This window comes from Pangasianodon hypophthalmus, chromosome 3, assembly GCF_027358585.1.
Source record: "Pangasianodon hypophthalmus isolate fPanHyp1 chromosome 3, fPanHyp1.pri, whole genome shotgun sequence".
Lineage (NCBI taxonomy): Eukaryota > Metazoa > Chordata > Actinopteri > Siluriformes > Pangasiidae > Pangasianodon > Pangasianodon hypophthalmus.
In genome coordinates, this window is record NC_069712.1 from 34,136,310 (window position 1) to 34,148,486 (window position 12,177).

A 12,177-nucleotide genomic window follows, 5' to 3' on the forward strand; every position below is an offset into this window, starting at 1 on the left:
TGTCAAGCAAACAACCGAACAGGAAAACACGTTAATTCCAGAGGAATTCATTCTTGAGGTCTTACACATGGTTACGTACATAAGCTTCTATTTTCTCCTTTCCAGTGGTGAGACACGTTAAACAGAATGACATCTATGTGTGATATAAGTAACCTTTAAGTAACTTGTGGTATGAGTGCTATGGTATTGTTCTGAAAAAACTAAGTATTTAAGTACTTTTAAGTATTTACTATTCAAGTAACAACTGGTTCAACTAAAAGTGAAAGAATTTCACTGAACTTGAAATGAAAGTTCTTTTACGTACACAAAAGTCTCATTAGATAATTAGACACTAAAGGGGAGAAATACTTTCATAAAATATAAATATTCTCTCTAAACATTCCACCCTCTAACATGAGCAAACAGTACAGAAATGTGCAGACACCAGAATAACGTCTTCCTGAGCGCTTCATTCACTCACATACTTTATTCCTGTGTTAGTCATCACTGTCTTTCTTTCTTTCTTGTGGTTTGTTCTGTGTAATATCTTATTTTATACAACATTCTTCCCTGTGCAATATCTTTATTTTTTAACTTAATGTGCAGTATCGTAGACACAGACATATTACATAGGAATTTCTTCTGTACATATCAAATGTGTTTTATTACCAGTGTCGTTTGTGTCCTAGTTATCTTAATGTAATTTCTGTAAGCAAAGGACAACAACTACTTTAAATTCCTGGTACCTCAGGTCTACCACATTCTGCATGGTTTCTGTTCTACTGAAGTTGAATAATGAGTAAGTCTACTGCGACTCAAACATTTCCCAAATGTGCAGCATGAGGAAGCAGTGTATAAAATTGCAGAGCAAACCGGTCCCTGTCTTACCAACTGGAAATCATATTCCTTTAAAAAGGTTTATTTTTCAGGAAATACGGCTGTTTTTATTTTCACTTATACTGAGGCTCTGTTATTTATAGAAATGTATAGTCATGATCTGTTATTAGAATAACTATATTGTGTGAGAAAACAGTATTAGAACAGTTCTTCAGTGCAGCAGAAATTCCAGGAGACATAAAAGACAAACTTATATGGCAGCTTCGCTCTCATACTCAGAAAAAACACAACATTTCCATTTCCATTTGGTTTCTCCCTAATTTAATAACATAAAATAAAAACATGGGTGGAATGTTTTTCACCCGTCAGCATTCATGTCTCAAACAAAGTTAAAAGAATGTGCATCACACAATGTAAGGAACTGTGTACAATTATCCCCATAAAGAATAAAAAGTATTTCCTTACACTGTAAAACATTTCAAGTAGGTTAAACTTAGAAGCAGAAGTTCACCTGCTGCCTTAAAACGGAGTGAACTCAACTTGAAGATAAGCTTTATTTCAGCTCAAAGCCAACTCAAGACAATGGATTACTTTAAGTTTAATTTTTCGAAAACTTGTAACCTTGAGTTCAAAATCCCAAACTTGTCATGACAATTGGAGACAATAGACAATAGACAATTCACTTCACTTACTGGGGCTATCGTGTTTTACAGGCCATGTCCAGTAACAATAATGGTTTCCAGTGCAACAGGAATGAACTGACATCTGACCCAGCTTGTGTTTGTGAACATGAGCTCACTGGTGGAATCTCTGTACCTGGTCTCATGTTGAATTTTTCTCTTAGCAACAGTGAGTAACCTTTATATCCCTCTTATACATTATACCCGTTAGACCTCTGGGTCTCAGTGGCATCCTGTGAGAATGCTGTGAGAATGCTGTGAGAATGCTGTGAGAATGCTGTGAGAATGCTGTGAGAATGCTGTGAGAATGCAGTGAAAGCCACATGAGAGTGGTGTTGGTCTGGGCTGCTGTGTTGAGTTTAAACTTTAAACAGGGTTTAAACTGCTCTGGTCCTGTTCTCACTTCAGCACTGGCTTGTTCTTTCTTTGCACCAGGATCTTTTATAATGACATGCTCAATTCAAATGTCAACAAGAAGTCTCCATGACTATCAGTTCATGGTTTGGTCTGTTGTGGTAAGCGTACGAGTGAAAGGCGATCGGAGGCGGAGGAGTGGCATGTTTGCATTCCACACTCCAACAGACTGCTCACCTGTATAAAGCTCCACTCCAGCAGCTTTTTCAGCAGACAACCTCTGTAACCCCAGCAGCACAGAACAACATAAATGTATAATTGAAATGTAAATGTATAACTGAGACTATCTACAGAGATAAATGTTTCCCACGCGGATGGCATAGCTTCCTTTTTTCTTTCATTTCTCTGGAGTCTTCTGTTACAGTAAGTAATTCTTTCTTACTTTACAGCATTTTCTCTAATTCACCTGCAGTGTAATGATGTATCTTAATAAATGTAAATCAGTGTAAAACAAGTGCTCCAGGAGAAACACAATTGTAGTGCCAGTTGTGGAATGTCAGTGAAATAAGTTAGTTCCTGTTCTCACTTACGTTTTAGTGAAAACTGTGATGAGCACTGACACTGGATCCTCATTCCAGAAGTGTTAAATAAACGTCTCCTTACATTTTTTTTTGATAATAACAACATTTTAGATTTAGAGGAGCATCCATGATACAAGGAGTTGCTTGTTTTTTTCACTGAAAAATATTCCTCTGTTTACAACATTAGTGGAAGTTCGATTCAATTCAATTTTATTTGAAAAGCGCTTTTAACAATGGATGTTGTCACAAAGCAGCTTTACAGAAATAAATGGATTCAAAATATACCAGAGGTAACGGTGGTGAGGAAAAACTCCCTGAGATGATATGAGGAAGAAACCTTGAGAGGAACCAGGCTCAAAAGGGAACTCATCCTCATCTGGGTGCAACGGATCGTGCAATTATAAATCACTCCCTTCTATTATTGTGTACTATATCCACAAATAGTGCAAATGTGCAGTAAATTAATCACAGTTTTCGCAAGAAGTCCAGTTGGTTAAAATCTATCCACTGTCCACTGATGGAGTCCTGAGTACGAAGCTGCTTGTGGCAACCGCAGCCCCAAAGCCATTACAGTACAGTACAGTGCAGCTCCCCATATGTGATCCCCAAGCAGCACCATCTCCACAGCCCCCAGGTGGCACCATCCCCAGTAATCCAAACAGTTCTTCAGACCGTCCATCTGGGGCCCCAGCAGCAGCGAGCAACTCAACCGATGAGAACTCCAACCAGAAGTAGGGCATCAGGATGAGTGAGGCAGGTCTGGAGAGCAGAAGGGGTCAGGATCACTGGTGTCTCAGGAGTGGAATATGTAGCTTGACAGAGAGAGGGAGAGAGAGAGAGGGAGAGAGAGGGAGAGATTGTTAGGTAAGCTTTTGTCCTCTAATGGTTAAGGACAAAGTGACCAACATACTGGTACAAATAAACTAGAGACTTGATAAACTCCCTTAAAAAAGCATAACCGGAATGAGCAACATAACATCAGGATGTTTTCATGGGGCTCTGGTCACTAGTGACAATCACACACTGCAAGCCAATGAAGTTATAATTAAAAATAGGTAAGCTACAGCTAAACTACACTTTTTACAACATTTGACAATAAAAAACATTTTATTGTGTAGCTACTTTATCAGTTAATGTTCCCAAACTGGAAAACCACAATCATCATCAAAAAATAAAAAAAAAAAGGGAACAGATGCAGAGCAGCACCACAACGCTCGGTTCTGTTAACCTTCACACATCCTACACTAATGAGAAGTACTGACCTCAGTTCCTGATGGATACAGTAGTTTGCACAGTTGCAATTTGTTTGATTAAAAGTCAGTGTTGATCTGGTCATTAATAATTTAATAATTAATAATGTCTAATAGAGCTTCTCTATCTGTGGGTGTTGGTGCTGCTGTATGTGTGTGATGATGATGATGATGATGATGTTCTTGATGTGTCTTGGTCTTTTCTACTATTTTAACACTGACTCTGGTTTGATCTTCTCTCATAAAGAGCCACATATAAGGAAGTGAAGAGTTCGTTACAAATGGCACACAGAAGAAACACCAGTGAAGATCCTCCTGCCCTGATGCTCAAGAAGTTCCTGTTACAGATGAGCCATTTCAAGTCCAAGTCCATCAGGAACAGAGCTGAAGGCCCTGCTGGACTTTTTTCACAAAAACAATTTGTGCAACAGGGAGCAAGAAGCAGAAGACGGTCTCTGAGCATTCCTCCTAATGTTGAATCATAATCTAGTGCACATTTGTGTATATTAATTCCAATATCAAACAAAACCTACAGCACTTTACATCCAGTATGCTTTATGTATTACTGTTAAATAGTTATCACTCCTTTTTTTGTAGTAGTTTAGTAAAATGCTTTACCATTCTCTGGAAATAAATGAAGTGAATGTGTAAACCCTGGCTGTGAGTTGGTGCTGAGCAGTGTAACCAAATCATAAGAAATTCATGACTTAATTAATTAAGCATTCCATAAATTCATTAATTATTTATTGTAATAAAGTACAGATGCAGTCACTTCTTAAGCAATACGTTTATCTGTACTGAAGCGAATGATCAACACAGCTCGGGTATTTGTTTTACTAAGGAAGCACAAAGACATTTAAAAGGCCATTTAAAGATGCTTTTGACACATTTTAGCAGTTTTAGATTTGGACTAAAGTGAATATTTTATCTATAATAATATGTTATAAAGAATATAGTATGTCTAAATGTGTTGGAAACACATTTATTTCTGAAATCCTCAAGGTGGAGTTGAGGCCAAAAGTGTGCATGCGTCTAGGCTAAAGATATTCAATCTAAGTTTTTCACAACTCAACACATTTCATGTTACAATACATTTCTTTTCATAAGGCATCTACTTTGTTCACATAAGAGGCCATTTTAAAACAATAGATTAGAGACAGATTTATTTCAGTTTTATTCAATATATCAGTGGGTCAAAAATTTACATGCACCAAGTTGACCATCTCTTTAAACAGTCTGAAAAATGTTTTGCTGGAAAAGGGACGGGTACACTTTATTTATTTATTTATTTATTTATTTATTGATTGATTGATTGATTGATTGATTGTTATGCCTGTCCTCTCTGTCTGTCTGTTTTTTGTAATAATACTAATAACATTTATAGGTTTTTTTTGTGGTTTGGAGAAATGATTGTACCGACTGTGCTGATGCATAAACGAATATTTTTGCTAAAGTTTTATAAATTTCAGTGTTCTGACTCTGTAGGCGTTTGAAATTAAACGAGGCCTGGACGTGGACGAGTGTGTGAGTGTGTGTGTGCATGGGTCCCTGCAATGGACTGGTGTCCCATCCAGGGTGAATTCTCCCACCTCATGCCCAGCGTTCCCGGGATAGACTCCGGGTCCACCGCCAACCTGAGCAGAGTAAAGCTCTTACTGAACCTGGACGAATGAATAAATGAAGTGTGTGTGTTTATACTGATGTCCACATGGAGCTGCTGATGGTTTGATTATTGAAACAGGTACACACTGCAGTACAGGAGAAGAAATGGGATTGAGCACAGCTGTAAATTACCTATACCACTATTAACAACAATATTCCCTCTCTAACACAGCAGCACCATCAAATACTACAGTGCGTACTACTGTTTATGGTCTATATACCACGTGATGGCCTACTACATACCATACTTTAAAATCCCCACATGACTCATCAACACTTCATTCAAAAACCAGTGTAACACACGGAAGCTTTGATTTCTCCAATTAGTTTTTCTGACCACTATCTACTCTACCCATTTTTTTAGAAACAGTTTTATTCCATGTGTTTACAGTAAGACCTGTGAGAAATGATCCTGTAAAGCTCCATCAGTGCCTTCATCATGTCTAATAGATGTGACTGATTTAAAACCTCAGAAAGAATAGAATAGAATAGAATAGAATAGACTGACATCTCTGACTTTAGCCTTGTGTCCAGCGGTACTGGGATTGCCTGCACCATTATCCCCTGACCAGGATAAAGCACGATAGAAGCACAGAGGAACATCATGACACTATTAAACACAACTTAACACCATTACTGATACAAAGAAATCCAAAGTGCAGTCAAGACCAGGACTAATGAGCAGAAAACATCTCCAAAACATCTCTCCAACTCAGAACATCTTCAGCACCTAACCCCTCAGCCTGCACTCTCTACACCACCAACAGAACACCTACAGCATTACTGCCTTTATTTTAATCCTATGATAATACCCAGAGTTTTTATTATTATTAAGAAAATGTCATTTAGAACAACAGGACAGTTAAAGTGTCAAGTTTTCCAGAAGTTCAGAATTATCCCAAGTAATAAAAAGATATAGCAACAGTAAAAAACAAAACAAAACAATATGCTGTGTTTTTAACCTAAGAACTTTCACATCCACTCTTCACTGTGCAGTTCATTTAGTAAACGTGATGAAAAGGGCAGATCTGACTCTCTGTGGTCACTGTAGCTGTGTTTCCCCTCCCACCTGCAACCTGTTGCACCTTACACCTCTTCAGTCTTTCTGCTCTTTCAGGAAATGCCATCAAAACTCAGGACTAGAGATAACATCCTGTGGCATGCGGCACACGCGTCTGTGTGTGAAGGAAAGTCACACACAGACACCTCAACCACCACCATCACAATTAATCACAGTGGTCGTGTTATACTGTTCATTGTGTAACAGTTCTGAATGCACTTTTATTTTTTACATTTAGTGGTACAGTTACATACAGAATGTTGTATAATATGTCAGTGTGAGCTGGATGAGTTTTCTGTGTGTGTGTGTGTGTGGAGAATTTGGCAACCCAGTAGACATGTAGAGTGCAGATAACTGAAACTGAGCTGGTAATAATAATTACATCCATATAAACTGAATGAACAGAGGAGAGAGTGTGAGTGTGTGTATATATATTTATATATATTTATATATATATATATATATACACTGAACTTCAATGCTCTGAACTTTAACTGAACTTTAACCCGACGTATATATGTATATATGTACATGTATAAATACGTGAGAATGGGGTAAGCCCAAAAAACATGACAAATACCTTTTAAATAATAAAAGGAAAACTGAAACGTGTGGCTGCAGATGAGCCGGTTAACATGGTGCTTGGTTTTTGGATATAATATTATATCTAATGTTGGATTAAAGACTCATTAACAGAAAACACCAGTATGTTGTGTATGAACATGCTTACAGCTCTCAGACATGATGGTTAAGAGTTGAGTGACATTTCCTCCCCAAACAAACATGTGGTTAGAATTCAAGTGAAAAGCAGGTTGTCAGTCATAAGATTTAATCTGTGTCTTAATCTGTGAAAACATGTTGATTCATATCAGTCAGCTTTCTGACTTCAGCACTTCATCTGTTTAATCTCTGTCCATCTCGCTGCTCCACGCCGTAAACCCTCTGATTATTATTCAGTTATTCATCTCAAAGCTTATTATTCAGTAACTATTAATGAATAAATAAAGTACTGATCAACTGAACATCTCCTGAGAGTTTAAGGGGTTAATGTTTGTGTCTCTTCTATAGGAGCGTTTTGTTGGATCCTGTATAAACCCCTCTCCTGTACCGTGTTTTGGTCTTCGAGGCAGTTTTAGCAGGATAGTCTTGTGATATGTCGTGTTTCGAGGATTTATCCTGGAACATGTGACTTTCCCATCATTCAGCAGAACAGATGAAGAAGCTAACGCAAGTCCAATCGTCTCACTTCATCCTGAACATGATGGTCTTTAACGTTTCACCCTCCATGTTTGTCTCCGTAGCTGAGTTTGAGATCTCGGTACCCACTCGTGTACAGATGGCTGTGTACGGCGAGGCGGTGCTTCTGTCCTGCACGTTCCCAGTGAGCGGCTCGTGGGACGCAGGCAGCAGCGTGATCACGTGGCAGCGCCACCTAGAGGTGGTCCACACTTTCTTCCACGGCCGAGACCATCCGCGGTACCAGAGCCCGAGATACGCCAACCGCACCAGCCTGTTCCACCAGGAGATGAACAAGGGGAACGCATCGCTCAGGCTGGACCGTACCACTCTGGAGGATGCGGGGGAGTACACCTGCTCCATCAGCACTCAGCTGGGCAGCCAGATGAAGAGCTTCGGCCTCAAAGTAGCAGGTAATGATGCAAACTTCATGATAAAGTGCTCTAAAAGTTAGCTAGCTAGCAGTCATAATGAACCATTACTGGTTACCATGGTAACTGGCCACTCAGCAGTCTTTTCCACCCCCCCTTCAGCGTTTTACCCCGAGCCTCGTCTGCACATCTCCACGCTGAACAACGGCCACGAGGAGATGCGGGTGACCTCAGAGAGCGGGTACCCCTCCCCCTCTTTATATAGATGTATAGAGTGTGTATAGAATGTGTATAGAGTGTGTGGAGAGTGTGTATAGAGTGTGTGTATGGAGTGTGTAGAGAGTGTGTATAGAGTGTGTGTATGGAGTGTGTAGAGAGTGTGTATAGAGTGCGTGTATAGAGTGTGTATAGAGTGTGTGGAGTGTGTAGAGAGTGTGTATAGAGTGTGTGTATAGAGTGTGTGTATAGAGTGTGTATAGAGTGTATGGAGAGTGTAGAGAGTGTGTATAGAGTGTGTGTATAGAGTGTGTATAGAGTGTATGGAGTGTGTAGAGAGTGTGTGGAGAGTGTAGAGAGTGTGTATAGAGTGTGTGTATGGAGTGTGTAGAGAGTGTGCAGAGAGTGTGTGTATAGAGTGTGTATAGAGTGTGTGTAGAGTGTGTAGAGAGTGTGTGTATAGAGTGTGTGGAGAGTGTAGAGTGTGTGGAGAGTGTGTGTATAGAGTGTGTGTATGGAGTGTGTAGAGAGTGTGTATAGAGTGTGTATAGAGTGTATGGAGAGTGTAGAGAGTGTGTAGAGAGTGTGTGTATAGAGTGTGTATAGAGTGTGTGTAGAGTGTGTAGAGAGTGTGTGTATAGAGTGTATGGAGAGTGTAGAGAGTGTGTAGAGAGTGTGTGTATGGAGTGTGTAGAGAGTGTGCAGAGAGTGTGTGTATAGAGTGTGTATAGAGTGTGTGGAGAGTGTAGAGAGTGTGCAGAGAGTGTGTGTATAGAGTGTGTATAGAGTGTGTGGAGAGTGTAGAGAGTGTGTGTATGGAGTGTGTAGAGAGTGTGTGTATGGAGTGTGTAGAGAGTGTGCAGAGAGTGTGTGTATAGAGTGTGTATAGAGTGTGTGTAGAGTGTGTAGAGAGTGTGTGTATAGAGTGTATGGAGAGTGTAGAGAGTGTGTAGAGAGTGTGTGTATGGAGTGTGTAGAGAGTGTGCAGAGAGTGTGTGTATAGAGTGTGTATAGAGTGTGTGGAGAGTGTAGAGAGTGTGTAGAGAGTGTGTGTATAGAGTGTGTGTATAGAGTGTGTAGATAGTGTGTGTATAGAGTGTGTGTATAGAGTGTGTAGAGAGTGTGTAGAGAGTGTGTGTATAGAGTGTGTGTATAGAGTGTGTAGATAGTGTGTGTATAGAGTGTGTGTATAGAGTGTGTATAGAGTGTGTGGAGAGTGTGTGTATAGAGTGTGTATAGAGTGTGTGTATAGAGTGTGTGGAGAGTGTAGAGTGTGTGTATGGAGTGTGTAGATAGTGTGTGTATAGAGTGTGTGTATAGAGTGTGTATAGAGTGTGTGGAGATTGTGTGTATAGTGTGTGTATAGAGTGTGTGTATAGAGTGTGTGGAGAGTGTGTAGAGAGTGTGTGTATAGAGTGTGTATAGAGTGTGTGTATAGAGTGTGTGTATAGAGTGTGTATAGAGTGTGTGGAGAGTGTAGAGAGTGTGTAGAGAGTGTGTGTATAGAGTGTGTGTAGAGAGTGTGTGTATAGAGTGTGTATAGAGTGTGTGTAGAGTGTGTGTAGAGAGTGTGTGTATAGAGTGTGTATAGAGTGTGTATAGAGTGTGTGTAGAGTGTGTGTAGAGTGTGTAGAGAGTGTGTGTATGGAGTGTGTAGAGAGTGTGTAGAGAGTGTGTGTATAGAGTGTGTATAGAGTGTGTGTAGAGTGTGTAGAGAGTGTGTGTATAGAGTGTGTAGAGAGTGTGTGTATAGAGTGTGTATAGAGTGTGTGTAGAGTGTGTAGAGAGTGTGTGTATAGAGTGTGTGGAGAGTGTAGAGTGTGTGTATGGAGTGTGTAGATAGTGTGTGTACAGAGTGTGTGTATGGAGTGTGTAGATAGTGTGTGTACAGAGTGTGTGTATGGAGTGTGTAGATAGTGTGTGTATAGAGTGTGTGTATAGAGTGTGTGTGTATAAAGCTGGAGCACAGCTCGGACTCGGAAATAGCGGAGCACTGAAACAGTAAATACTGAACACTCTCCACCCCGCGTCATAGCGGCTGTGTTTCCGGTGTTCAGCACTCAGCGCGTTTAGTTCAGATGAATCTCCTGCACAGCTCCAGCAGCGCGTCTGAAGCGGGATATGAGCGTTCACACCGAGGCTCCATCATGGATGTGCTTTGTGCATTTCATCTTCCTGCTCGCTCCAGTGTCCTGTAACAGTGAGTCTCCTTTTCTTCCTTTCCACCCTGAGCTCAGGGGCAGATTTAGCCAAGTCACCAGTGCCACAGTGCAGGCAGCTTTCAGACCCGCTCTTCACCTCTTTACAGCTCATCCGAGGCAGTTTCACACAGCTCTCTGTTTCATTACAGCTCATCTGGAGCAGTCTGACTCAGGACTTCCCTGCTCTTTGTTTCACTCCACTGTGCTGGTTCTCCTCCTCTCTCTCTCTGCCGCCTCTCAAACCTCTACTGCTGTCTGTCTGCTCATGAAAAGTCGCCTGCTAGAAGCCTCAGTTAGGGAGGGATGATAGTTTAATACAAAAAAAACCCCAAAAAGGACTAAAGTAAAAAATAAAATGCATCCCTGCTCCTGCTATCCAGCCAGTGCCGTACAGATGGAGGGCAGAATGGGATGGGTGATGTCTACAAGCGTACAAACTGTGTTCACACACTGAGAATGAGAATAAAAACATCTGAGAATGAACAGATGGAAGCCATCAGGATTTCAGTTTTGGGAAAAAGAGAAAGGAGGACGATGAGAAACAGGACAAAGATAAAGGTGTGTAATGGATGTCGTCTCATACAACGTTTTGCAGAAACTTTATTACTGTGTAATTTAGTTATGCTATAATAACCAGCAAGAGGTATAAGGGCATCAGGTATGATTTGGCCTCAGGCACCAAGTAAACCAGAACCTCCACTGCATGTGAGGAACGTAAAATGAACTTTAATGCCACAATCATTCCATTAAAACAAAAGAAAATAAATAAACTGACTTTTCCAGCCTATAAAAGTGGTGAAGTGATATGAGAAGTCAGTTCAGATAGAGGGAGCTCAGTGTAATTCACACACACACACACACACACACACACACACGTCATCACTTCATCTTGTAGTTTACATGTGGGAAGTTCCAGCAAATCTCATTTACTCACAGATGTAGGAAGTGACTGTGTGCTGCATATAAAGGCGGGTGATGAAGGTCACATGAATTCAGAAGTGATTTACATCTATTCTCCACAGATTATTAACTTCCTTTATACAAGTTTAGCTGAATCTGATATCATCTCCCCCAATATTTTTCCTTACAGTAAATGTGATTAATAGGAGTGACTCGATGGTGATAAATAAAAGGGCGTGGTTGATGAGGTGAGTGACAGTATGTTACTCATTCTGATGTCTAAGCGAGCTCACTGTGCTGATATTATAACTAGCACACCAATGGGAGTGAATGAAGTGATGGCACAAACCAAGCAGCTAACACTCGCTCCATTTCATAATAATTGACTGTAGGACCTTAGTGAACACTCGAAGTAGCTTGGGAAGGTTAACCAGTCTCTCCTTTGTTACACAAACTGCACTGACAGAAGGAGAGGAGGAAATAAAGTCTCCAGCAGTTCATGCCAACGAACAAGCAGCAGTTAAAAGCTCGGATACACCACACACCTTCCTGCTGAATGGAGTGATGAGTCAGACTGCATAGAGAGCTCTAAACTAAAGTAATATTAATAGTAATGTTTATGGGAATGTGTGTAAATGTGGGTAATCAGTGACAGCGTTCATTTTTTTATTTCACAAAGAAATCAATGACAATAAAAGGAGAAAAGGAAAAGTGTAGAGAGTCTTTTCTTAGGGTTTCGGCACAATTCAAGGATTTCACCAAACTCTGCAGGTTTTTCATCACCAGTGTCCATATTTTTATTGTTAATTTGACAGGTATAGATCCATCTCCAGCACGTCTCCACAAACAC